This window comes from Pongo abelii, chromosome 11 (assembly GCF_028885655.2).
Source record: "Pongo abelii isolate AG06213 chromosome 11, NHGRI_mPonAbe1-v2.0_pri, whole genome shotgun sequence".
Classification (NCBI taxonomy): domain Eukaryota; kingdom Metazoa; phylum Chordata; class Mammalia; order Primates; family Hominidae; genus Pongo; species Pongo abelii.
In genome coordinates this window covers 62,091,112-62,118,005 of record NC_071996.2, presented here as the reverse complement: position 1 = coordinate 62,118,005, position 26,894 = coordinate 62,091,112, and the positions used below count along the sequence as shown (strand labels likewise).

Here is a 26,894-nt window from a genome sequence, read left to right as displayed (position 1 = left end):
GGCTAAAAGGTAGAAAAAAATCTAAATATTAACCGAAGAGTAGGTAAATAAAACCTGTTGTCTGTATAATGAAATACAATTTAGCAATAAAAGAGAATGAATAATTTAAACATGAAAACAATGAGTGAATCTGAAAATTATACTGAATGGAAGAAGCCAGACAAAAAAGAATACATAATATATGATCTTATTTATATGAACTTCCAAAAATGCAAAGTAATCTATTGTGATTGAAAGCAAATCAGTCATTGCATGGGATCCATGGAGTTGGGTAACATGGAAGAGTGGGGGGAAGCACTATAAAGGAGCAAGAGGGGCTGAATGCGGTGGCTCACACCTGTAATCCCAGCACTTTGGGAGGCTGAGGCAGGTGGATTAGTTGAGGTCAGGAGTTTGAGACCAGCCTAAGCAACATGCTGAAACCCTATCTCTACTAAAAATACAAAAATTAGCTGGGCATGGTGGCATGTGCCTGTAACCCTAGCTACTTGGGAGGCTGAGGCAGGAGAATCTCTTAAACCTGGGAAGTGGAGGTTGCAGTGACCCAAGATCATGCTGCTGCATTCCAGCCTGGATGACAGAGTGAGACTCTTTCTCAAAAATAAATAAACAAACAAACAAACAAACAAATAAATAAATAAATAAATGGTGGAGGAGGGCAAGAGGAAACTTTGGAGGTAAAGGATATATCCATAATCTTTACTATGTTAAGGTTTCCACAAGTATATACGTGTGACAAAATGATCTAATTATGCATTTTAAATATGTGCAATTTGTTGTATGCAAATTACAATAAGTTCTTACTTTGCATGGTTCCAGTATGCAAAAATTTCAGTCAGCATACTTCAGTTAAATCTCATCCATCCCCTAAAAACCTTTAAATTTACCACAGAATATTTATTATGAATAATTGCATAAAGTAAAATGTTTGCTGCTAGCTCTTCAGTCCACAAATCATTATAAATAACAGATGCATGGCATGATCAGTGACCCGTCACATTACTTTTTCAAAGTCGTCTGGTGGTGATTTTTTTATTTTATTGGTCGTTGTTCAGTTCATGCACAGACAGCAAAGCATGTAGTTGTGTTGTCTTCTTGTCTCGCAGTAATAAATCTACATGACATTTTACCAAAATGAATAATCAAGGGAATTGGCTAGCTGTGATGGTTAATTTTATGTATCAATTAATCTGGGCCATGGAGTGCTCAGGTATTTGGTCAGTCATTATTCTGAGTGTCTCTGAGAGTGTTTTTATATGAAATGTACATTTGAATCAGTAGACTGAGTAAAGGAGATTGTTCTCCCTAACATGGATGTGAATCAGTTGAAGGCCTGAATAGAACAAAAACGTTGATCCTACTGTGAGTAAGAGGAAATGACTCCTGCGTAACTGTTGAGCTGGGAGACTGGACTTTTCTTGCCTTCAGACTTGAACTGAAACATTGGCTCTTCTTGGGTCTTGAGTCTGCCAGCTTTCACACTTAAATTATTGTCTCTCCTGGGTTTCCAATTTGCTGACTGTAGGTCTTGGGATTAATACATAATTGTATGGGTGAATTCCTTATAATAAATATCTTTATACATACATCCTTTTGGTTTCGTTTCTCTGGAGAATCCTGACTAATATAGATTTTGGATCCAAGATGTGGGGTTCTCCTGTACAAATACCTAAAATGTGGAAGTGGCTTTGGGACTGGGTAAGTGTAGAGGCTGGAAGTTTTGAGATGCATCCTAGAAATATATATGTTTAATGAACGATTGTGGTGAGGGCTCAGAAGGAAAACAGCAGAGCAGGAGAGAAAGCATCCATCTTTAAGAGAACACATAAATAATCATGAATAGAATGTTAGAATGGTAGAAATATGTAAGTTAAAGGCCATTCTGGTAAGCTCTCAGGTGTAAAAGAGGAACAGGTGGCAATCCTTGTTATAAAGGGGCAAAAATCTTGTTTGAATTATGTTCTAGTATTTTGCAGTAAGTAGAATTTTTAAGCCAGGGGTCCCCAACCCCTGGCTGCAGATTGGTATGAGTCCATGGCCTATTAGTGTTGCAGGAAGTCACGGACCCCAAACAGAGGGACCGGCTGAAGCCATGGCGGAAGAACATAAATTGTGAAGATTTCATGGACATTTATTAGATCCCCAAATTAATACTTTTATAATTTCTTACTCCTGTCTTTACTGCAATCTCTGAACATAAATTGTGAAGATTTCATGGACACTTATCACTTCCCCAATCAATACCCTTGTGATTTCTTATGCCTGTCTTTACTTTAATCTCTTAATCCTGTCATCTCGTACGTAAACTGAGGAGGATGTATATCGCCTCAGGACCCTGTGATGATTGCATTAACTGCACAAATTGTAGAGCATGTGTGTTTGAACAATATGAAATCTGGGCACCTTGAAAAAAGAACAGGATAACAGCAATGTTCAGGGAACAAGAAAGATAACCTTAAACTCTGACTGCCGGTGAGACGAGCGGAACAGAGCCATATTTCTCTTCTTTCAAAAGCAAATGGGAGAAATATCACTGAATTCTTTTTCTCAGCAAAGAACATCCCTGAGAAAGAGAATGCGCCCCTGAGGGTGGGCCTCTAAAATGGCCCCCTTGGGTGTGGCCATCTTCTATGGTCAAAACTGTAGGGATGAAATAAGCCCCAGTCTCCCATAGTGCTCCCAGGCTTATTAGGGTGAGGAAATTCCCGCCTAATAAATTTTGGTCAGACCGGTTGCTCTCAAACCCTGTCTCCTGATAAGATGTTATCAATGACAATGGTGCCCGAAACTTCATTGGCAATTTTAATTTCGCCCCAGTCCTGTGGTCCTGTGATCTCGCCCTGCCTCCATTTGCCTTGTGATATTCTATTACCTTGTGAAGTACCTGATCTCTGTGACCCACACCCTATTCATACACTCCCTCCCCTTTCAAAATCACTAATAAAAACTTGCTGGTTTTACAGCTCAGGGGGCATTCTGGAACCTACCGACATGTGATGTCTCCCCCGGACACCCAGCTTTAAAATTTCTCTCTTTTGTACTTTGTCCCTTTATTTTTCAACCTGGCTGACGCTTAGGGAAAATAGAAAAGAACCTACGTGACTATCGGGGGCAGGTTCCCCGATAATTAGGAACTGGGCCACACAAGCAGGAGGTAAGCAGAGTTGAGTGAGCTTTACCACCCGAGCTCCACCTCCTGTCAGATCAGCAGTGGCATTAGATTCTCAGAGGAACGTGAACCCTATTGTGAGCAGTGCATGGGAGGGATCTAGGTTGCACACTACTTATGAGAATCTAACTAATGACTGATGATCTGAGGTGGAACAGTTTCATTCTGAAACCATGGCACCCTCCCACCTTGCTCCATCTGTGGGAAAATTGTCTTCCACGAAACTGGTCCCTGGTGCCGAAAAGGTTAGGGACCACTATTTGAAGCAATGAAATTGGGCATTTAGCAGAGGTGATTTTAAAAAAAACCTTTTTTTAGAGACAGGGCTCTTTCTGTCGTCCAGCCTGGAGTACAATGGCGTGATCATAGCTCACTGCAACCTTTACCTCCCAGGCCCAAGTGATCCTCACACCTCAGCCTCCTGAGTAGCTGAGACTATAGGCGCATGCCACCATGCCCGGCTAATTTTATTGTTTGTAGAGACAAGTTTTCACCATGTTGCCCAGGCTGGTCTCGAACTCCTGGGCTCAAGCAATCCACCTGCCTTGGGCTCTCAAAATGCTGGGATTACACGTGTGAGCCACTGTGCCTGGCCCAGAGGTGATTTTTAAAGCCAAGTATTGAAAATGTAGCATAGGTCCTCCTTACTACTTATAGTAAAATATGAGAGGCAAGAAATGAAAAAGGAATTATTAAGGAAAAAGTTATCAGAAGATGGAGATTGGGAAAATTCTTAGCCTATCCATACTGCACAAAACTTGTTCTGAAGAGAACAGGAAGTGTGGTATGGCTGAAGAACCACCTGATAAAGAAATAGTGGGTGCGCCTCCTGGGTGTATTCGTCAATCTCAGCAGAAGCTAGGAATAGAAATGCAATTTATAACAACAAAGACACTGCCAGTTTGAACTGAGGACAGAGAAAGACAAGACAGAATGAAGGAAGGCTTTCAGACTTCTTGAATTCTACCGGGCAGGAACGTAGAGCTGTTCAGCTGCAAATGTGCACTATTCTCAAGGAAAGGGAAGAATAACACCAAAGGTGATTCAGAAATCATGAGGGCTGCTACTACCAGCACTAGCCTAAGGGATAAGACAGCTTCTTAGTTGGTTTCAGAGGGTAATGCCCTCACAGAGAGCCACGGGTGCATGCAGGATCAGACCAAACAGCTGTTGGCATGATATTGCCATCCCAGTAGGCCTGGAAGGTGGGATATCAAGCCAAACACACTTATCTCCAGCCTTACTATCAGTGAAGTTTTTCTTACTAGGTTTTAGAGTTGCTAGAGACCTGCCATCATATTCTTCTTCCCTACTTCCCCCTTTTGGAATGGGAATGTCTATCCTATGCATAGCCCACCACTGTATTTTTAAAGCATATAGCTTGTCTCATTTCACAAGTTCATAGCTGAAGAAGAATTTTTCCTCAAGATGAATAGTACCTTGAGTCTCACCCATATCTGATTTAGATGATACTTATTTAATCCTTTATTAGAGATGGGGTCTTGCTCTGTAGTGCAGTGGCATAATCATAGCTAACTGCAGCGTCTTATCTCCTGAGGTCAAGAGATCCTCCCGTCTCAGCCTCCATGTAGCTAGTAATACATGTGACAGCCACTATACCCAGGTTAGATAATATTTAAATGAGACTTGGGCTTTAGATGTTTGAGTTGATGCTTGAACGAGTTAAGACTTTTTTTTTTTTTTTTTTTTTTTGTGATGGAGTTTCACTCTTGTTACCCAGGCTGGAGTGCAATGACACATTCTCCACTCACTGCAACCTCTGCCTCCTGGGTTCAAGTGATTCTCCTGCCTCAGCCTTCTGAGTAGCTGGGATTACAGGTGTCCGCCACGGACACCTGGCTAATTTTTTGTATTTTTAGTACAGACGGGATTTCACCGTGTTGGCCTGGCTGGTCTTTAACTCCTAACCTCAGGTGATTCACCTACTTCGGACTCCCAAAGTGCTGGGATCACAGGCATGAGCCACCGCACCAGCCAAGTTAAGACTTTTAAGGCATGTATTTTGCATATGAGAAGGATATGAATTACGGGGGACCATGGATGGAATGTTGGGTTGAATATTTAGATCCCCTGAAAGTTCATATGTTGAAGCCCTAAACTCCAATGTGGCTGTTTTTGGAAATGGGGCCTGTAAGGGTAAGTGAGATTGTAAGAATGAGGCTTGATCTGATAGGATTAGTGTTTTTATAAGGAGAGATGATAGAGAGCTCACTTTCCACCTATGCCATATTAGGAAAGAGCAAGATGGTGGCTGCGTATAAGCCAAGAGAAGAGGCTTCAGAATGAAACCAATCTTACCATGACCTTGATCTTGGACTTAACCAGCTTTTAGAACTATAAGAAAAAAATTTTGCGGGTTAAACCACCAGTGTATTGTATTTTGTTGTGGCAACCCAAGCAGACAAATACACTCACAAAGATGAAAGTGAAGCAAACAAGTAAAATGTGATATTGCCATTAGTGATATTCAAGTCTATCATAAATGGAGTTATAGAAAAAATAGCTAATTATGAAAATGTTGACATGGCTGTCATTCAAAAGATTCTAGATATTAAGTCAGGAACTTAGTATTGGTGAAGTTATCAACATAAATGAAGAAAGTGATTGTGAGGAAAAGTATTAAGATGTCCCAAGGAAAGTGATACAGCAAAAAAGTTTCAAGATAACTCATGAGATACTCGATAATATTGAAAACACAAGGGATAAAGTGATGGAACGTGATCCATACTTAGAAAGGAGTATGAAATTCACCGAGGCTTAGAAAAGGTGAACATTCCCTACGTTAATTTATAGGAGAAGAAGGGAAGCACTGTTCATCCTACTCTTGATAGGATTTTTAACAAAGATAAAACATTTTAATTCTTTTTTTAATGTTTTAAATTATTTCATACAAAATAAATATTAGTTGTAATCTTTTTTCATTTTTCCATAATTTATTCCTACATTAGGAAAGTTTTCCATGTTTTGCCAAAAATTAGTAAAAGTCACAGGACAATTATAATTTCCCCCATTAATTATTAAGAATATTTTGGCTGGGCACGCTGGCTCACACCTGTAATCCCAGCACTTTGGGAGGCCAAGGCAGGTGGATCACTTGAGGGCAAGCAATTCAAAACCAGCCTGGCCAACATGATGAAACCCCATCTGCACTAAAAATACAAAAATTAGCCAGGTGTGGTGGCTGGCACCTGTAATCCCAGCTACTTGGGAGGCCGAGACAGGAGACTCCCTTGAACCCAGGAGGCAGAGGTTGCAGTGAGCCAAGATGGTGCCATTGCACTCCAGCCTAGGTGACAGAGCGAGACTTTGTTTCAAAAAAAAAAAGAAAGAAAAGAAAAAGAAAATAGAAAACAATCAATCTATGGAAAACATACTGTAGAACAAGAGAAACATTCTCATCAAAATTCAATGTGTATAACACTGAAAATTAAGTAGAAGAAAATCCACATTTTCAATTTCTGCTATAAAGTTAAAGAGTAAGCTTGATCTTAATAGAACTTGAGCAGAAAATGCAAACTAAAATAGAAAAATTTCAGAATTAGATAAAAGGGAGTTGAATGATACAAGGAAAGATTCTAAGTAGATTAACGCTTCACTGGTAGAATTATTTATGTCTATATTAGAGGGAATATGTACCTAAATGTGCAAACATTGTGATACTGAGTTTACCTTGTGAGCAGAGGAGAAAAAAGGAAAAATATGAAAATAATATTATATTTGAGAGATAACTAAGGTATGTTTATAATTTCAAAATAAGAACAATGTTGGGATAACTGGCTAGCCATATGCAGAAGATTGAAACTGGACCCCCTCCTTACACCATATACAAAAATCAACTCAAGATGGATTAAAGAATTAAATGTAAAACCCAAAACTAAAAACCCTGGAAAACAACCTAGGCAATACTATTCAGGAGATAGGCACAGGCTAAGATTTCATGACCAGACTCCAAAAGCAATTGCAACAAAAGGAAAAATTGACAAATGGCATTTAATTAAACTGAAGAGCTTGTGCATAGCAAAAGCAACTATCAACAGAGTAAACAGACTGCCTACAGAATGAGGGAACATTTTTGCCAACTATGCATCTGACAAGGTCTAATATGCAGCGTCTATAAGGAAATTAAACAAATTTACAAGAAAAAAAACCCACTAAAAAGTGGGCAAAGGACATGAACAAACGCTTTTCAAAAGAAGACATACATGTGCCCAACAATCGTGGAAAAAAGCTTAACATCACAGATAATTAGACAAATGCAAATCAAAACCACAATGAGATACTAACACCAGTCAGACTGGCTATTATTAAAAAGTCAAAAAATAACAGATGCTGGCGAGGTTGTGGAGAAAAAGAAATGCTTTTACACTGTTAGTGGGAGTGTAAATTAGTTAAACCATTGTGGAAGACAGTGTGGCTATAAATCATTTCTTCTAGATTTTCCAATGTATTGGCATATAGTTGCTCCTGGTAGACACTAATGATCCTTTGAATTTCTGCAATATCAGTTGTAATGTCTCCTTTTTCATCTCTGATTTTATTTGGGTTTTTTTTCTTTGTCTAAAGGTTTGTCAATTTTGTTTATTTTTTTCAAAAAACAATTTTTGTTTTGCTAATTTTTTGTTTTGTTTTCATCATTTCTATTTCATTTATTTCTTCTCTGAGCTTTATTATTTCTTGTCTTCTACTAATCTTGGATTTGATTTGCTATTGCTTTTCTAGTTCTTTTTTTTTTTTTTTTTAATGTTTCATCCTGTCTTATGATGCTGAGCTTTTCCAGTTCTTTAAGGTGCATCATTAGGTTATTTATTTGAAGTTTTTCTTGTTTTTGATGTAGGTACTTACAGCCATAAATTTCCTTCTTACTACTGCCTTCACTGTATTCCATAGGTTTTGATATGTTGTGTTTCCATTATTTGTTTCAAGAAAGCTTTCAATTTCCTTCTTAATTTTTCATTGACACACTGGCCTTTCAAGAGCATATTGTTTAATTTTCATGTGTTTGTATAGTTTCCAAAATTCCTCTTGTTACTGAGTTCTGGTTTTATTCCATGTGGTTAGAGAATATATTTGATATTATTTCAGGTTTTTTTTGAATGTTTTAAGATTTGTTTTGTGACCTAATTTATGGTCTATCCTTGAGAATGATTCCTATGCCAAGAAGAAGAATGTATATTCTGCAGCTGTTGCATGAAATGTTCTGTAAATAGCTATGAGGCCGATTTTTTGTGTATAGCAGATTAAGTCTGATGTTTCTTTGTTGATCTTGTGTCTGGGAGTTCTGTCCAATGCTGAAAGTGGGATTTTGAATTCACTATTATCGTATTGGAATCTATCTCTCTCTTTAGTTCTAATAATATTTGCTTTATATATCTGGCTGCTCCAGTGTTGGGTATATATGTATTTAGAATTATTATATCCTTTGCTGAATGAACCTTTCTGATTATGTAATGAACTTCTGTACCTCTTCTTGTGGTTTTTGTTTTGAAATCTATTTTGTCTATGTCAATATAGCTATTCCTGCTCTTTTGGTTTCCATTGGCACCAAATGAATGTTTTTTTCCATCCCTTTATTTTCAGTCTATGTGTATCTTTATGGGTGAAGTGTGTTTCCTATTGGCAACAAATCACTGGGTCTTAATTTTTTTAATCCATTCAGCTACTCTGTGTCTTTTGATTGGAGAGTTTAGTCTATTTACATTTAGTGTTATTATTGATAAGTAGGGACTAACTCCTGCCACTTTACTACTTGTTTTCTGGTTTGTTTATTTGTTTTGTGGTCTTCTCCTCCTTCTCTCCTTCCTTCCTGTCTTCCTTTTAGTTTGATTTTTTTCTAGTGGTATGATTTAATTTCTTTTTATTTTTTGTGCTTCCATTGTATGTTTTCTGATTTGACAGTACTGTGAAACTTGCAAATACTACCTTATAACCCACTATTTTAAACTGATGACAACTTAACACTGCTTGCATAAAGAAACAAATATGAGAGAGAAAACTAATAAAAACAATATACTTTAAGTTCATCTCCCTGCTTTTTAACTTTTTGTGGTTTCTCCTTGTTTCATTGTAACTATGTCTAGAAATGTTCTTGTAGTTATTATTTTTGATTGGTTTATCATTTATTCTTTCTACTTAAGAGTAATTTACACACCACAATTACAGTGTTATACTATCCTGGGTTTTTTTAATGTGCTTACCGTTACCAGTGTTTTTTAACTTCGGATGATTTCTTCTTGCTTATTAATGTCCTTTTCTTTCAGATTGAGGAAATCCCTGTAAGATTTCTTGTAGGACAGGTCTGGTCTTGATGAAAGCCCTCAGCTTTCGTCTGTCTGGGAACATCCTTATTTGTGCTTCCTGATTTGAAGAATATTTTTGCTGGATATAGAATGCTAGGGTAAAAGTGGTTTTTTTTTTTTTTTTTTTTTTTTTTTTTTTTTGCTGTGTGTGTGTGTGTGTGTGTGTGTTTTCCCAGCACTTTAAATATGTTATGCTACTCTCTCCTGGCCTATAAGTTTCCATTGAAAAGTCTGCTGCCAGATATATTGGAGCGCCATTGTATGCTGTTTATTTCTTTTATCTTGCTGCTTTTAGAATATTTTATTTATTCTTGACCTTTGGGAGTTTGATTACTAAATTTCTTGAGATAGTCTTCTTTGGATTAAATCTGCTTGGTGTTCTGTAACCTTCTTGTACTTGAATGTTGATGTCTTTAAGTTTGGGAATTTCTTTGATATCCCTTTGAATAAAGTTTCTACCCCTGTCTCTTTCTCTACCTCCTCTTTAAGGCCAGTAACTCTTAGATTTGCCCTTTTGATGGTATTTTCTAGATCTTGTAGGCATGCCTCATTGTATTTTTATTTTTTTTCTTTTGTCTCCTCTGACTTTGTATTTTTAAATAGCTTGTCTTCAAGCTCACTGTTTTTTTTCTGCTTAATCAAGTCTGCTATTAAAAAACTCTGATGCATTCTTCAGCATGTCAATTGCATTTTCAACTCTAGAATTTCTGCTTGATTCTTTTAAATTATTTCAATCTCTCTGTTAAACTTATCTGGTAGAATTCTGAATGACTTATCTGTGTTATCTTGAATTCTTTGAAGCTTCCTCACAACAGCTATTCTGAATTCTTTGTCTGAAAGGTCGTATATCTCTTTTTCTCCAGGATTGTTCCCTGGTGTCTTATTTAGTTCATTTGGTGAGGTCATGTTTTCCTGGATGATGCTGATGCTTATAGATGTTCATCAGTGTCTGAACATTGAAGAATTAGGTATTTATTACAGTCTCCACAGTCTGGGCTTGTTTGTGCCTGTCGTTCTTGAGAAGTCTTTCTAGGTATTCAAAGGGACTTGGGCCCCAGGCCCAATAATGCTGTGGTTTTTGTGGACTCATGCCTAAGGTATCACCTTGGTGGTTGTGGATAAGAGCCAGAATTCTCTTGATTACCACGCAGAGATTTTTGTTCTTTTTTCTTACTTTCTTCCAGACAAATGGAGTCTCTCTCTCTGTGTGCTGAGTCACCTGGAACTGGGGGTATGGTGATGCAAGCACCCTTCTAGCCACCACTACTGTTACTGCAGTGGGTCAGACCTGAAGCCAGCACAGCAATGGGCCTTGCCCAAGGACCTTTCCTTCAGGGTGGCGAGTTCCTCCAGGTCCCTGGCATATCCAGAGATGCTGTCTGGGAGCCAAGGATTGGAGTCAAAAACTTTAGTAATTTACAGCCAGGTGTGGTGGTTCACACGTGTAATCCTAACAATTTGGGAGGCTGAGGTAGATGGATTGCTTGAGCTCACCAGTTCGAGACCAGTGTAGTCAACATGGTGAAACCCTGTCTCTACAGAAAAATACAAAAAAAATTACTCAGGCATGGTGGTGTGCACCTGTAGTCCCAGCTACTTGAGAGGCTGTGGTGGGAGGATTGCTTGAGTGTGGGAGGTTGAGGCCGCAGTGAGCTGTGATCGTGCCATTGCACTCCAGCCTAGGTGACAGAGGGTCTCGAAAAAAATAAAAATAAAAAGCCTTAGCAATTTACCTGATGTTTTATTTTACTATGGCTAAGCTAGCACTCAAACCACAATATAGAGACCTTCCCCAGTGTTTCCTTTCCTTTCCACAGGCAGGGGAGCTTCTCCTTGTGGCCAGCACCACCACCAGTCCATGGCAGGTTCTGCCAGGCCACAGCTGATGTTGAGTTCAAGCCCAAGGACTCTTTTATCAGCTTGTGGTGAATGCTGCCAGGCCTGGGACTCACCCTCAGGACAGTGGGCTCCCCTCTGGAGCCCCTCCCAGGGCAGGTCCAGAAATTCTCTCCAAGAGCCTAGGCCTGGACTTAGGGACCCTTAGAGCCTGCTTGTTGCTCTACCCCACTGTGTACAAGCTGGTACCTAAGGTGCAAGACAAAGTCCCCTTTACTTTTTCCTCTACTTTTCTCAAACAGAAGGAGTCTTCCACCATAGCCACCACAGCTGGGATTGTGCTGGGTCCCACCTGAAGCCAGTACATCTCAGAGTCCGAGGCCCACTGTGTACTCCCCAAGTATTGCTGCTGGTTATTCAGAGCCCAAGGACTCTTTAGTCAGCACGTGATGAATCTTCCCAGGACTGGGTCCTTCCCTTGAAGGTAGTGGATTCCCTTTTGGCCCAGGGTATGTCTAGAAATGTCATCTGGAAGCTAGTGCCTGGAGTGGGGGCCTCACAACTCTGCCCAGTGCCCTATCCTATTGTGATTGAGCTGGTTTCCAATATGGAAGACCAAGTCCTCTTTATTACTCTTAGCTCTCCTTAAGCAAAAGGAGGGAAGTCACCTTCATTGCTACAAGCTGGATTGCCTGGATTGGGAGAGGGATGGCATAAGCACTCCTATAGCCACCCCAACTAGTATCTTCCTAGGTCACATGCCACCATAGTTCCCTGGCTCTAAACCCAGCCTAGCATTAGGATTTGCCTAGGAATTGCAGTCCTTGTGTCCTAGACTGTCTTTCAAGTTTACCTAGGACCCCAGAGCACTTCAGCCCACAGTGGTGAGGCTTGTCAAGAAACTCAAGTGCTGACCACCGCGATGAGTGATTTCCCTCTGTCTAGTTCTGATCCAAATGCTCTAGTCCAAAAGCTCCCTTCATGCATAGGTGCCAGCTGAGTCCAGCACAGGTTTATTCTCCACTATGACAGGGCATCACTGAGTTCAGTATAAGTCTCCCAGGAGCTGCATTCTCCCTCCCCACAGTGGTGAGAGTTTCTCTCCATGCAACACAACTACCGTCAGGAGGTGGGAGCGGGGAGGCAGTGGCAATTCAAGACCATCTCTCCTGCCCTCCTTAATGCCTCTTTCAGGAATATGAAGTTAAAGCCAGGTACTGTGATTGCTCACCTTACTTTTGGTTTTTGTGATGGTGATTTTCTGTGTGCAGATAGTTATTAAAATTTGGTGTTCCATTTGGGGGTCGAGCAGTGTAGGCCTCTATTCTGCCACCGTGCTCTGCCCCCCATTACCCATGTTATGTTTTTTCTATTTGTTTTGTTTTGTTTTGTTTGAGATGGAGTCTTGTTCTGTCACCCATGCTGGAGTACAGTGGCATGAACATGGTTCACTGTTGTCTTGACCTCCCAGGCTTAAGCAATCCTCCCACTTCAGCCTCCCTAGTATCTGAGACTGCAGGCATGTGCTACCACACCTGGCTATTTTTTTAATTTTTTATAGAGACAGGGTCTCCCTATGTTGCCCAGGGACTTTTTGTTTTAAAGAGTAAGATACCTCTTGATTATCAGTTTTGCCATTATAGACCATTATTATCTAAACAATGCTTTAGATATTTGCATGGTTTCAATTAAGCATGTTTTCAATTAGGAAAAGAGACTCCTGTTTAAAGCTGGTAAAAAGAAGCTACAGAAATGTCCTCCTATGATACCCAAAAATATGCACTATAACAATGTTAAAAAGAGGAAGGGAAGAATAGCAGAACCAGACAAGAAAAAAAAAAAAAAAGAAACAAATTATTCACCAGCAGCAACCAGAAATAACAAACAGGATAGAATTTCTTCATACATTTCAAAAGATGATAGCCAAGGAAAGAAATAGAAAATTTCCTGAAGCATAGTATGGCGCCCAGGACCACATCTGCTCCGAAAAAGCTGTGATCTTGAGACTCGTCATTAATATACCTAAAATAGTAGAGGAATCGATTTATGGAGTTTTTGTTTTGGGTTTTTTTTTTTTTTTTTTTTACATTTTTCTTTCTCTTATTCTGTGAAAGTAGAAACAGCTGCTGAGAAGAGATGACTAAAAGCTGAAAAGTGAAGAATTAACACTGATTTCTTGGCAGAAGCAGAAGCTTCAGGACTCCTGAATTGAGGGAATGATCTAAATTCCAAGGATTATCTCTCAGTGAGAACAAGGTATGTTCCCTTTCCTGAGTAGACAGGGCAAACCTCCCAGAAAATCTCAAACAGCTGAATCCCATTCCTCCACCCAAAGCTGCACATTAAAGTTGCCACAAAATTCCAGCTGACATGTCTTCTTTCTATTCCTAGACTTTAGCCATACTAAACTTCTCATGGTATGGCCATTTTTCTTTGCTATTTGAAAAAATCCTGTTTGTAGCACCATGTAGCCATGTGACTTCTGCCACTTGTTTTGTTTCTCAAAAGATAATTCTCCTCTCTTTGGATTGTCTCTTCATTAAATATATGGAGGGAAAAAGAGAGAAGTTTTAAAAAGTAATTGTAAGTCATTCAAGCTAGGGATATTTTAAAGTCATTGACTATCTTTTAAACAAAACTCAGTGACATTTTCAGTAAACATTTCCGGTAAAACAGTAAACGCTTTCCAGAATAAGCAGAAAATAATGCTTTTTAGTATTTTTGTCTTCAAAGGTGGAGAAGAAACTAAAGCTAAGGAAGTTATCATTCAGTATTGCACTCCTCAGAGTAAAATCAGACATAAAACCACACAGTTGCTAAATTCATTAAACCAGCAGCGAAATAATGTTTTGTCTATAGTGAAGGCAAAAATCAACTCGTCAAAATTCTTTATACACATGATACTTTTGGACAGTATGATATCAACAATATATAATATGAAAGCACAGTTATTCTAATATGTGCATGCTAATGGATAATTACCATTACAGTTGGATGCAGATTTTCTATGGCAAGGGTATGAGCAAATCTTTGATCTATATGCGGTTCATATAAGGGGGGAAGTGCTTGACAGCTTGTTCCTTTCATATTGAAAATCCATGCAAAAAGGGGATGAGATTTTTAAAAATTGGCTTGTGATTATTTTGTGAGTCAAAAAAGTTTTCCAAAAATGATGTGTTGAGATCAGTATTAACAGAGCAGCAGCTATAGAATAAGAAAGATCACCATTACGTTAAAGAAATTGCACTAGAATATTCTCACACTGTGCTATTCCTAGAACATAATTGTCTATAAATGTGAACTCTGATCTTGATTCTCTTATTAAAGGTAGTAGTGAAAATTGTACTCATTATTGAATTTTGGTCCTTGGGTATATATTTTTTAGAATACAGTGAAAATATGGCCGGGCACGGTGGCTCACACCTGTAATCCCAGCACTTTGTGAGCCCGAGGTGGGTAGATCACCTGAGGTCAGGAGTTCAAGACCAGCCTGGCCAACATGCCAAAACCTCGTCTCTACTAAATATACAAAAATTAGCTGGATGTAGTGGTACGTTCCAGTAATTCCAGCTACTCGGGAGGCTGAGGCATGAGAATTGCTTGAACCTGGGAAGCAGAGTTGCAGTGAGCCGAGATCGTGCCACTGCACTCCAGCCTGGGTGATGGAGTGAGACTCTATCTAAAAAAAAAAAAAAAAAAAAAAAAAAGAATACAGTGAAAATAAATGGGCAGTGAATATAAAAACTCTGGTTTCCAACCTGAAACATACTGGCTGTCAAGAGAGAAGGTAGTCATGAATTTTTAAAATCAGATATGAGATAAAAACATTTCCTCATGGCCCTAAAAAAGGCCATTTTAGTGATTTCAGGGAGCTTTCCCAAATGGCATGTGGTAGTACCATGAATAGCTTGAAACTGTCCTTCAGGGCTAAACTATTATGAATTTTAATGCTGAAGATAATATATGAGGACAACCTATGATGCAAACATGGTTTAATCACTGTCAGGTGGCCTCTTTAACACACTGAGGATATGTATTCTCCTTCACCTGTCTCTACCCAGAAAAAGTAGTCATTCCTTACTAAGTAAATTGTGTACTCATTTTACTTTGAATATTTATATTAGAGTAGTTATCACATTGTATCAGATGCTTTGGGGTGTGAATGCCTCTCAGTTGGACTGTGCACTCTTCAAGGGCTAGCAGTTTTGCTCCACCTCAACAGAGGTGTGCTGGTAACTCTTTAAAAATAGACTTTCTGGGAGAGTGAGACCTTGTCTAAAAAAAAAAAAAAAGACTTTCTGGGAATAAAAATGTATGCTTATAAATACATACCTAAGTTTATAAATTCTATTGATATAACAGCAGTATCATACAGTTCACAAATAATAATAAAATATGCAATACTGTCTTGTAAAATTCATATAGCCAGTTGATTCTCACAGAATGCTCTAGTTGATTTTTACCCAACCCTTGTGTCTGTAGTCTTATTGGTAGCCAATCTATGGTTGCAATTGTTGAGCAAATGCAATTCTGACATGCATGTTTATTGATATTTTTGTTTAAATGAGTAAGAGGAACATAAAACAACAAAAGTATATGTTGGAACTTTACTTTTTCAGCAGTGATGTGAACAACTTCTTGCTAGATTTTTAATAGTTTTGAAATATTGGACGATTATTTCCTCACTTGTGATATTTACAGTGTAGCACTTTAATTTGCACTATTTAAATTTTTTCTGTCTCTTTCTTAAGTTTATCAGCACCACATTAAGTTATAGCCCACATTAAGTTATATATGAGGCGTAAACATTCCCACCATGACTGATTTCAGGCTTCCAACATGACATCACTTATCACAGAGTTGGGAAGAGATGGACAGTAGCACACGACTACATAGGTGTTTCTTTGCCATAGTACAATAGAGATAAATAACCTCAAGTGCATACATGATAGTAGAGTAAGATGTGATGAGTTTTAAGGACTTGTTTTTAATAAATAAATTTAAATTTATTTTATGTTTGAAGATATTTATTTTTTGGTAATGACTATTTAATAACCAGCTTGCAAAATTCCTGAGAATTTAGCATTTGACTTTTATAAGCTGGGCAGAATCAGGCCCAGCACATTGATGCCCCTGTAGTGCTGTGTATAACCTACACAGCTTTGTGTGACTGGCTTGGGTGAACAGCAGTCTGTTAGTTAACTCAATCAATTTATTCTATTTGTTATTATGCCTTTGGATTTCATACAGGATTGTCATGGGAAAGATCATACAAATGATCCCTATGTACCTGATGTAAAATTACTTCAAAAACTTTCTCTATTACTCCAATATTTTGTTAATTTTTTCTTAATGAATTGCTAAATTTCTGACTTACCAGATAAGGAGAATGGTAATTATATTCCATCTTCATTTTGTCTGCATTGAAACTCACAGGTAAATTGTCTGCAACTTACCTATAACTGTTAAAGGACAATGATATCTTTAAATTTCTTCTTTTTAAAAATGAAATCTATGTTGAAATCTCGTGATATATATATGTACATGTATATACACATACATGTATCAGACACATATATTTGCATGTACCATTTGAAATTTGGTTTCTTATCAACATTTGAAAGGAAATGTTGAGTAAATTCTTGATTTGTTACCTTTACTTACCAGTTTTCAAAATGAGTTGGTTCCCCAGCATCATTCAAAGGTGAACAAAAAGGTTTTTTAGTATAATTATGAACTCATTTATTAAAATACACATTTGTTGTGTTTCTATCCATTGCAGTTACTGTTAACATTCAAATTGTTTCATCTTTGGCCAATGGGAGCCACCTCATATTGGACCCTTCAAATTGGCTACCAAGTCCTTTTGACATGACACCAATAATCTTTCATAATTTCCATGCTTACTGGTATGACAGGGTATTCTAAGCTCATTTTTGAATATTTCTTGACCCAAATATGGAGTCAGCCATTGCTTCATGGAATTTTTTAGGGGTAGATGGTGTATAGAGACCATAATCTGTATACTGTGGGTATGTGCTGGTTGCTATACACTGGTCCCTGTTTCTAGGTATTTACAGTATGCAAGTAAGATGTATTTTTAAATATAAAATATAAAATGAGTTCATTCTAATACATATATTTTAAATTCAGTATCACAGAGTTTTTATGCAATTCAAAAATTAACTTTCCAAAAACACCAACGTATTCATTTTTTTTCTTTTTATTTATTTATTCATTTATTTTTTGACAGGGTCTTGCTCTGTTGCCCAGGCTGGAATGCAGTGGCACAATCATGGCTCACTGTAGTTTTGACCTCCTGGGCTCAAGCAGTCCTCCCACCTCAACCTCCTGAGTACCTGGGACTACAGGTGTGTACCACCATGCCCGGGTAAATTTTAAAATTTTTTGTAAAGTTGGGGTTTCACCATGTTGCCGAGGCTGGTCTCTGACTCCTGGGCTCAAGCAATCCTCCTACTTGGGCCTCTCAAAATGTTGGGATTACACACATGAGCCACTGGGCCTGGCCATTTGCTTTTTCTCAGACTGTGCTTGCAACAGTGTTACAATAACACCACCAATAATAGCATAAGAATATGGTTAGTGATAATTTCAGTTGCTGTTTTGTCTTGTTGCTTTGAATACTATATACTGTTAAATTAGTGTGTTTTAGTTGTTGTGTTTTAAAGTCACTTGGAGTAATTCTCTATGGTTATGCCACCAACTTCACATACAAGTAAGTTCATTTATTTATTTGGGTTTTACTTTTATGGGATTGTATTTTGTTTTTTTGGTTTTTTTGAGACGCAGTCTCACTCTGTTGCCCAGGCTGAAATTTAGTGTCATGGTCGTAGCCCACTGCAGCCTTCAACTCCTGGGCTCAAGCAGTCCTCCTGCCTTGGCTTCCCAAAGCTCTGGGATTACAGATGCAAACCAGTGCACCTGGCCTGCTTTTTAACTTTGTTTTTCTTTTATTATAATAATGTAAATGACTTTATATGGTTCCAAATTCACATCTACAATACAGGTTTTATGAGATACCCACATACTGTACTGTTCCTATTTTTACTACTCTGCTCCCTTCCTCCTTTTAGGTAACCATGTTTTTTTAAAGGTTTTAATTTATCCTTTCAATTAAAAAATAGGTAAATATTTAGATGAATGGTGACATACTATACTACGTTTATCTCCAACTTGCTTTCTTCACTTAACAATAAATACTGGAATTCACTGTAAAGTGCTTCATACTGTATATGTCCCTCATACTTTTTAATTTTTATTTCTTTATATTTTATTTTTTATTATACTTTAAGTTCTGGGGTACATGTGCAGAATGTGCAGGTTTGTTACATAGGTATACAAATGCCATGGTGGTTTACTGCACCCATTAACCCATCATCTACATTAGGTATTTTTCCTAATGCTATCCCTCCCCCAGCCCCCTATCCCCCAACAGGCCCCAGTGTGTGACGTTCCCCTCGCTGTGTCCGTGTTGTCTCATTGTTCAACTCCCACTTATGAGTGAGAACATGCAGTGTTTGGTTTTCCGTTCTTGTGTTAGTTTGCTGAGAATGATGGTTTCCAGCTTCATGTCCCTGCAAGGGACATTAACTCATCCTTTTTTATGGCCACATAGTATTCCATGTTGTATATGTGCCACATTTTCTTTATCCAGTCTACCATTGATGGGCATTTGGGTCGGTTCCAAGTCTTTGCTATTGTGAATAGTGCCGCAATAAACATATGTGTGCATGTGTCTTTAGAGTAGAATGATTTATAATCCTTTGGGTATATACCCACTAATGAGATTGCTGGGTCAAATAGTATTTCTAGTTCTAGATCCTTGAGGAATTGCCACACTGTCTTCCACAATGGTTGAACTAATTTACACTCCCACCAACAGTATAAAAGCATTCCTATTTCTCCACATTCTCCCCAGCATCTGTTGTTTCCTGACATTTTAATGACTGCCATTCTAACTGGCATGAGATGGTAGCTCATTGTGGTTTTGATTTGCATTTCTCTAATGACCAGTGATGATGAGCTTTTTTTCATATGTTTGTTTGCTGCATAAATGTCTTCTTTTTAGAAGTGCCTGTTCACATCCTTCACCCACCCCACTTTTTGATGGGGTTGTTTGTTTTTTCTTGTAAATTTGTTTAAGTTCTTTGTAGATTCTGGATATTAGCTCTTTGTCACATGGAGAGATTGCAAAAATTTTCTCCCATTCTGTAGGTTTCCTGTTCACTCTGATGATAATTTCTTTTGCTGTGCAGAAGCTCTTTAGTTTAATTAGTCTCATTTGTCAATTTTGGCTTTTGTTGCCATTACTTCTGGTGTTTTATGCATGAAGTCTTAGCCCTTGCCTATGTTCTGAATGGTATTGCCTAGGTTTTCTTCTAGGGTTTTTATGGTTTTAGGTCTTACGTTTAAGTCTTTAATCCATCTTGAGTTAATTTTTGTATAAGGTGTAAGGAAGTGGTCTAGTTTCAGTTTTCTGCATATGGCTAGCCAGTTTTCCCAACACTATTTATTAAATAGGGAATCCTTTCCCCATTTCTTGTTTTTGTCAGGTTTGTCAAAGATCAGATGGTTGTAGATGTGTGGTGTTATTTCTCAGGTTTCTGTTCTGTTTCATTGGTCTATATATCTGTTTCGGTACCAGTACTGTGCTGTTTTGATTACTGTAGCCTTGCAGTATAGTTTGAAGTCAGGTAGCGTGACGCCTCCAGCTTTGTTCTTTTTGCTTAGGATTGTCTTGGCCATGCGGGCTCATTTTTGGTTCCATATGAAATTTAAAGTAGTTTTTTCTAATTCTGTGAAGAAAGTCACTGGTAGCTTGATGGGGATAGCATTGAATCTATAAATTACTTTGGGCAGTATGGCCATTTTCACAATATTGATTCTTCCTATCCATGAGCATGGAATGTTTTTCCATTTGTTTGTGTCCTCTCTTACTTCCTTGAGCAGTGGTTTGTAGTTCTCCTTGAAGAGGTCCTTCACATCCCTTGTAAGTTGGATTCCTAGGTATTGTATTCTCTTTATAGCAGTTGTGAATGGGAGTTCACTCATGATTTGGCTCTCTGTTTCTCTATTATTGGTATGTAGGAATGCTTATGATTTTTGCACATTGATTTTGTATCCTGAGACTTTGCTAAAGTTGCTTATCTGCTTAAGGAGATTTTGCGCTGAGACGATGGGGTTTTCTAAATACAGAATCATATCATCTGCAAACATTGACAATTTGACTTCCTCTTTTCCTATTTGAATACCTTTTATTTCTTTTTCTTGCCTGATTGCCCTGGCCAGAACTTCCAATACTATGTTGAATAGGAGTGATGAGAGCGGGCATCCTTGTCTTGTGCTGGTTTTCAAAGGGAATGCTTCCAAATTTTGCCCACTTAGTATGATATTTATTGTGAGTTTGTCTTAAATAGCTCTTATTATTTTGAGATACGCTTCATCAATACCTAGTTCATTGAGAGTTTTTAGCATGAAGGGGTTTTGAATTTTATCAAAGGCCTTTTCTGCATCTATTGAGATAATCATGTGGTTTTTCTCATTGATTCTGTTTATGTGATGGATTACGTTTATTGATTTGCATATGTTGAACCAGCCTTGCATCCCAGGGTTGAATCTGACTTGATTGTGGTGGATAAGCTTTTTGATGTGCTGCTGGATTTGGTTTGACAGTTTTTTATTGAGAATTTTCACATTGATGTTCATCAAGGATATTGGCCTGAAATTTTCTTTTTTTTGGTGTGTCTGCCAGGTTTTGGTATCAGGATGATGCTGGCCTCATAAAAAGAGGGAGGATTCCCTCTTTTCCTATTGTTTGGAATAGTTTCAGAAGGAATGGTACCAACTCCTCTGTGTACCTCTGGTAGAATTCAGCTGTGAATCCATCTGGTCCTGGACTTTTTTTGTGTGGTAAGATATTAATTACTGTCTCAATTTCAAAACTTGTTATTGGTCTATTCAGGGATTCAACTTCTTCTTTGTTTAGACTTGGGAGGGTGTATGTGTCTATGAAATTATCCATTTATTCTAGATTTTCTAGTTTATTTGCATAGAAGTGTTTATAGTGTTCTCTGATGGTAGTTTGTATGTCTATGGTATCAGTGGTGACATCCACTTTATCATTTTTTATTGTGTCCATTTGATTCTTCTCTCTTTTCTTCTTTATTAGTCTGGCAGGTAGTCTATCTCTTTTGTTGATCTTTTCAAAAAACCAGGTCCTGGATTCATTGATTTTTTGAAGGGTTTTTCATGTCTCTATCTCCTTTGGTTCTGTTCTGATATTAGTTATTTCTTGTCTTCTGCTAGCTTTTGACTTTGTTTGATCTTGCTTCTCTAGTTCTTTTAATTGTGACGTTAGAGTGTCAATTTTAGATCTTTCCTCCTTTCTCTTGTGGGCATTTAGTGTTATAAATTTCCCTCTACACACTGCTTTAAATGTGTCCCAGAGATTCTGGGACGTTGTGTCTTTGTTCTCATTGGTTTCAAAGAATATCTTTATTTCTGCCTTAATGTTGTTATTTACCCAGTATTCATTCAGGTTGTTCAGTTTCCATGTAGTTGTGCGGTTTTGAGTGAGTTTCTTAATCCTGAGTTCTAATTTGATTGCACTGTGGTCTGAGAGACTGTTTGTTATGATTTCCATTCTTTTGCATTTACTGAGGAGTGTTTTACTTCTTATATGGTCGATTTTAGAATAAGTGCAACGTGGTGCTGAGAAGAATGTATATTCTGTTGATTTGGGGTGGATAGTTATGTAGATATTTATTAGATCCGCTTGGTCCAGAGCTGAGTTGAAGTCCTGAATATTCTTAATTTTTTGTCTTGTTGATCTGTCTAATATTGACAGTGGGGTGTTAAAGTCTCCCACTATTATTATGTGGGAGTCTAAGTCTCTTTGTAGGTCTCTAAGAACTTGCTTTATGAATCTGGGTGCTCATGTATTGGGTGCATATATATTTAGGATAGTTACCTCCTCTTGTTGCATTGATCCCTTTACTATTATGTAGTGGCCTTCTTTGTCTCTTTTGATCTTTGTTAGTTTAAAGTCTGTTTTCTCAGAGACTAGAATGGCAACCTCTGCTTTTTTTTTTTTTTGCTTTCCATTTGCTTGCTAAATATTCCTCCATCCCTTTATTTTGAGCCTGTGTGCATCTTTGCATGTGAGATGGGTCTCCTGAATACAGCACACCAATGGGTCTTGACTCTTTATCCATTTTGCCAGTCTGTGTCTTTTAGTTGGGGTATTTAGCCTGTTTACATTTAAGTTTAGTATTATGTGTGAATTTGATCCTGTCATTGTGATGCTAGCTGGTTGTTTTGCCTGTTCGTTGATGCAGTTTCTTCATAGTGTCAATGACCTTTACGATTTGGTATGTTTTTGCAGTGGCTGGTAGCAGTTGTTCCCTTCCATGTTTAGTGCTTCCTTCAGGAGCTCTTGTAAGGCAGGCCTGGTGGTGACAAAATGTCTCAGCATTTGCTTGTCTGTGAAGGATTTCATTTCTCCTTTGCTTTTGAAGCTTAGTTTGGCTATATATGAAATTCTGGGTTGAAAATTCTTTTCTTTAAGAATGTTGAATATTGGCCCCCACTCTCTTCTGGCTTGTAGGGTTTCTGCAGAGAGATCCACTCTTAGTCTGATGTGCTTCCCTTTGTGGGTAACCTGACCTTTCTTTCTGGCTGCCCTTAACATATTTTCCTTCATTTCGACCTTGGTAAATCTGACGATTGCGTGTCTTGGGGTTGCTCTTCTCAAGGAGTATCTTTGTATTGTGCTCTGTATTTCCTGAATTTGAATGTTGGCCTGTCTTGCTAGGTTGGGGAAGTTCTCCTGGATAATATCCTGAGGAGTGTTTTCCAACTTGGTTCTATTCTCTCTGTCATTTTCAGGCACACCAGTCAAATGTAGGTTTGGTCTTTTCACATAGTCCCATATTTCTTGGAGGCTTTGTTCATTCCTTTTCATTCTTTTTTCTCTAATCTTGTCTTCTCACTTTATTTTATTAAGTTGATATTCAATCTCTGATATCCTTTCTTCTGCTTGATCAATTCAGCTATCGATACTTGTGTATGCTTCACAAAGTTCTCGTGCTGTGTTTTTCAGTTCCATCAGATCATTTACGTTCTCTAAACTGGTTATTCTAGTTAGCAGTTCCTCTAACCTTTTTTCAAGATTTGTAGCTTCCTTGCATTGGGTTAGAACATGCTCCTTTAGCTCAGAGGAATTTGTTATTACTCACCTTCTGAAGCCCACTTCTGTCAATTTGTCGAACTCATTCTCCATCCAGTTTTGTTCCCTTGCTGGTGAGGAGTTGTGATCCTTTGGAGGAGAAGAGGCATTCTGGTCTTTGGAATTTTCAGCCTTTTTGGGCTAGTTTCTCCCCATCTTCGTGGATTTATCTACCTTTGGTGCTTCATGTTGGTGACCTTTGGATGGGGTCTCTGAGTGGATGTCCTTTTTATTGATGTTGATGCTATTGCTTTCTGTTAGTTTTCCTTCCAACAGTCAGGCCCCTCTGCTGCAGGTCTGCTGGAGGTCCACTCCAGACCCTGTTTGCCTGGGTCTCACCAGTGGAGGCTGCAGAACAGCAAAGATTGCTGCCTGTTCCTCCCTCTGGAAGCTTCGTCCCAGAGGGGCACCTGCCAGATGCCAGCCAGACCTCTCCTATATGAGGTATCTGTCAGCCCCTATTGGGAGGTGTCTCCCCATCAGGAGGCACAGGAGTCAGGGACCCACTTGAGGAGGCAGTCTGACCCTTAGCAGAGCTTGAACACTGTGCTGGGATATCCGCTGCTGGCTTCAGAGCCATCAGGCAGGGACGTTTACTTCTGAAGCTGTGCCCACAGCCGTCCCTTCCCCCAGGTGCTGTGTCCCAGGGAGTTGGGAGTTATATCTATAAGCCCCTGACTGGGGCTGCTGCCTTCTTTTCAGAGATGCCCTGCCCAGAGAAAAGAAATCTAGAGAGGCAGTCTGGCCACAGAGGCCTTGCTGAGCTGTGGTGGGCTCCACCCAGTTCAAACCTCCCAGCAGCTTTGTTTACACTGTGAGGATAAAACTACCCACTCAAGCCTCATCAATGGCAGATGCCCCTCCCCCCACCAAGCTCAAGTGTCTGGCACCGAGATTTTCAAGCCAGTGGATCTTAGCTTGCTGGGCTCTGCCTCACGCCTTTTTAAAAACTGCATAGTACTCCACTGTGTGGATGTGCCATAATTAATTCAACCATTTCATTATGACAGATACTTGGATTATTTCCAGGCTTTTGCTGTAACAGTGCTTCAAAGAATAACTTCTTGTATATATACCTATTTTCATATTTTTGTCAGTGTTGGTCAGATTTTTAGAACTGAGATTTGCTAGCAAAAATAAAATAAACACATATGTAACTTTGTTACATACTGCCAAATTCTCCCTTGTTGGGGTTTTTCCATTTTGTACTCCAAAAAGAAGAGGAAGAAGAAAAAAAGAAAGAAACAAAAAACTGCCCCTTTTTTCTGTAGGAGCCTCACTCAACTAGCACCTGTTTTGTAAAATTTGGACTTTTGGGAATCTGAAGGATGAGAAACAGTATCTCCTCAATTCTTCATGTGCATTTCTCTTACTACGAGCAAGGTTACGAATGTTTTTATTTAAGGGGCATTTCTTCCCCTTAAATGCCCTTGGGCATTTCTTTTTTGTGTATGTGTGTGTTTTTTGTTTTTTTTTTTTTCTGAGACAGAGTCTTGCATGTTGCCCAGGCTGTAATGCAGTGGTTAGTTATAGTGCACTACAACTTCAAACACCTAGGCTCAAGTGATCTTCTTATGTTAACCTCCCAAGTACCTGCGACTACAGGTGTATACCACTGCACCCAGCTCATTCTCTCGTGTATGCTCTTGCTCTTTCTCTCTTTCTCTTTCTCTCTTTCCTTCCTTCCTTCTTCCCTCCTCCCTCCTTCCTTCCTTTTATCTTTCTTTTTCTCTCCCTTCCTCTCCCCTTCCCTCTCCCTCCCCTCTCCCTCCCCTCTCCCTCCCCTCTCCCTCCCCTCTCCCTCCCCTCTCCCTTCTCTTCTCTTCCCTTCCCTCTTCCTTTCTTTTCTTTCCTCTTTCTTCCTTCCTTTCCTGTTTCTCTCTTCCTTTCATTCTTTTTTTTTTTTTGAGACAGGATCTCACTCTGTCACCCTGGCTGGAGTCCAGTGGTTTGATCATGACTTACTGCAGCCTGGACCTCCCAGGCTTCGAATAGCTGGGACTACAGGGACACACCACCATGCCCCACTACTTTTTGTATTTTTTGTAGAGACAGTCTCATCATGTTGCCTAGGCTGGTCTTTAATTCTCTGCCTGCCTCAACCTCTCAAAGTGCTGGCATTACAGGCATGAGCCACTGTGCCTGGCCCCATTTCTTTTTCTCTAAAATGACTGCTTATCTCTCTAGTCATTTTGCTATCAGGTTGTTAGTCTTTTTCTTCTCTGTTTTTAGGCAGGCTTTACATATAAGGTTATTCAACTGTCTCATATAAGTTGCAAGTATTTCTTTACAGTTTGTCATTTGTCTTTATAGTTTGCTTGTGGTGTTTTTGTTTTGGCTATAGAAAAGCTATTTTATGTAGTAAGATTTACCAATATTTCCCTTTATTGTATCTGGTTTTGACCATTGCTGGGAAAGTTTTCTTTAGGCTCTAATTATTGGGGAATCCTCTCATAATTTTTTCTAGTACTTGTATAAGTTCAATTCTTCGTGTTTAAATATGTGATTTTTTTCAGTTTTATTTTTGGAACAGATCCAAGTTTATCCTTTTCCTTATGAATACCCAGTTATTTGAATACCACTTTGGTTTTTGCCTTTTTTTTTTTGAGACAATACTCACTCTGTTGCCCAGGCTGGAGTGCAGTGACACAATCATGACTTACTTCAACCTTGACCTCTTGGACTCAAGCGATCCTTCTGCTTTGGCCTCCCTGGTAGCTAGGACTACATGCATGCACCACCATGCCTAGCTAATTTTTTTTTTTTTTGAGATGGAGTTTCGCTCTTGTTGCCCAGGCTGGAGTGCAATGGCATGATCTCGGGTCACCGCAACCTCCGCCTCCCGGGTTCAAGCAATTCTCCTGCCTCAGCCTCCCGTGTACTTGGGATTGATTACAGGCATGTGCCACCACGCTTGGCTAATTTTGTAATTTTTGATAGAGATGGGGGTTTCTCCATGTTGTCAGGCTGGTCTCGAACTCCTGACCTCAGGTGATCCACCTGCCTCGGCCTCCCAAAACGCTGGGATTACAGGCGTGAGCCACCATAGCCGGCACCTAGCTAATTTTAATTTTTTTTGTAGAGACAGGATCTAGCTATATTGCCCAGGCTGGTCCCAAGCTCAAACAGTCCTCCCGCCTTGGCCTCCCAAAGTGCTGGGATTACAGGCATGAACTACCATGTGTGGCCTTGAACACCAGTTATCAAAAAGTCCATCTCTTCCTCACTGCTTTGAGATAACAGCTTTTATCTATACTAAATTTCCATATGTACTTGGGTCAATTTCTCATTTTTCTATTATGTTTTATTGGTTTTTTATTCATGT

The 26,894-nt window shown here is 38.9% G+C and overlaps 1 protein-coding gene across 5 annotated transcripts in view; it reads left to right on the top strand.

Moving 5' to 3' along the window:
• BAZ2B (bromodomain adjacent to zinc finger domain 2B) overlaps window positions 1–26,894 on the top strand; it is a 395,277-nt gene that overhangs the window by 60,101 nt on the left and 308,282 nt on the right. For 4 of the 5 annotated variants that reach the window (XM_054548956.2, XM_054548959.2, XM_054548958.2 and 1 more), the window contains exon 3: window positions 13,437–13,578. The gene's annotated coding sequence lies outside the window, so the exon portion shown is untranslated. Of the gene's footprint in view, window positions 1–13,436; window positions 13,579–21,125; window positions 21,253–26,894 lie in introns of those variants that run through there. The other variant, XM_054548929.2, reaches the window with a different exon arrangement.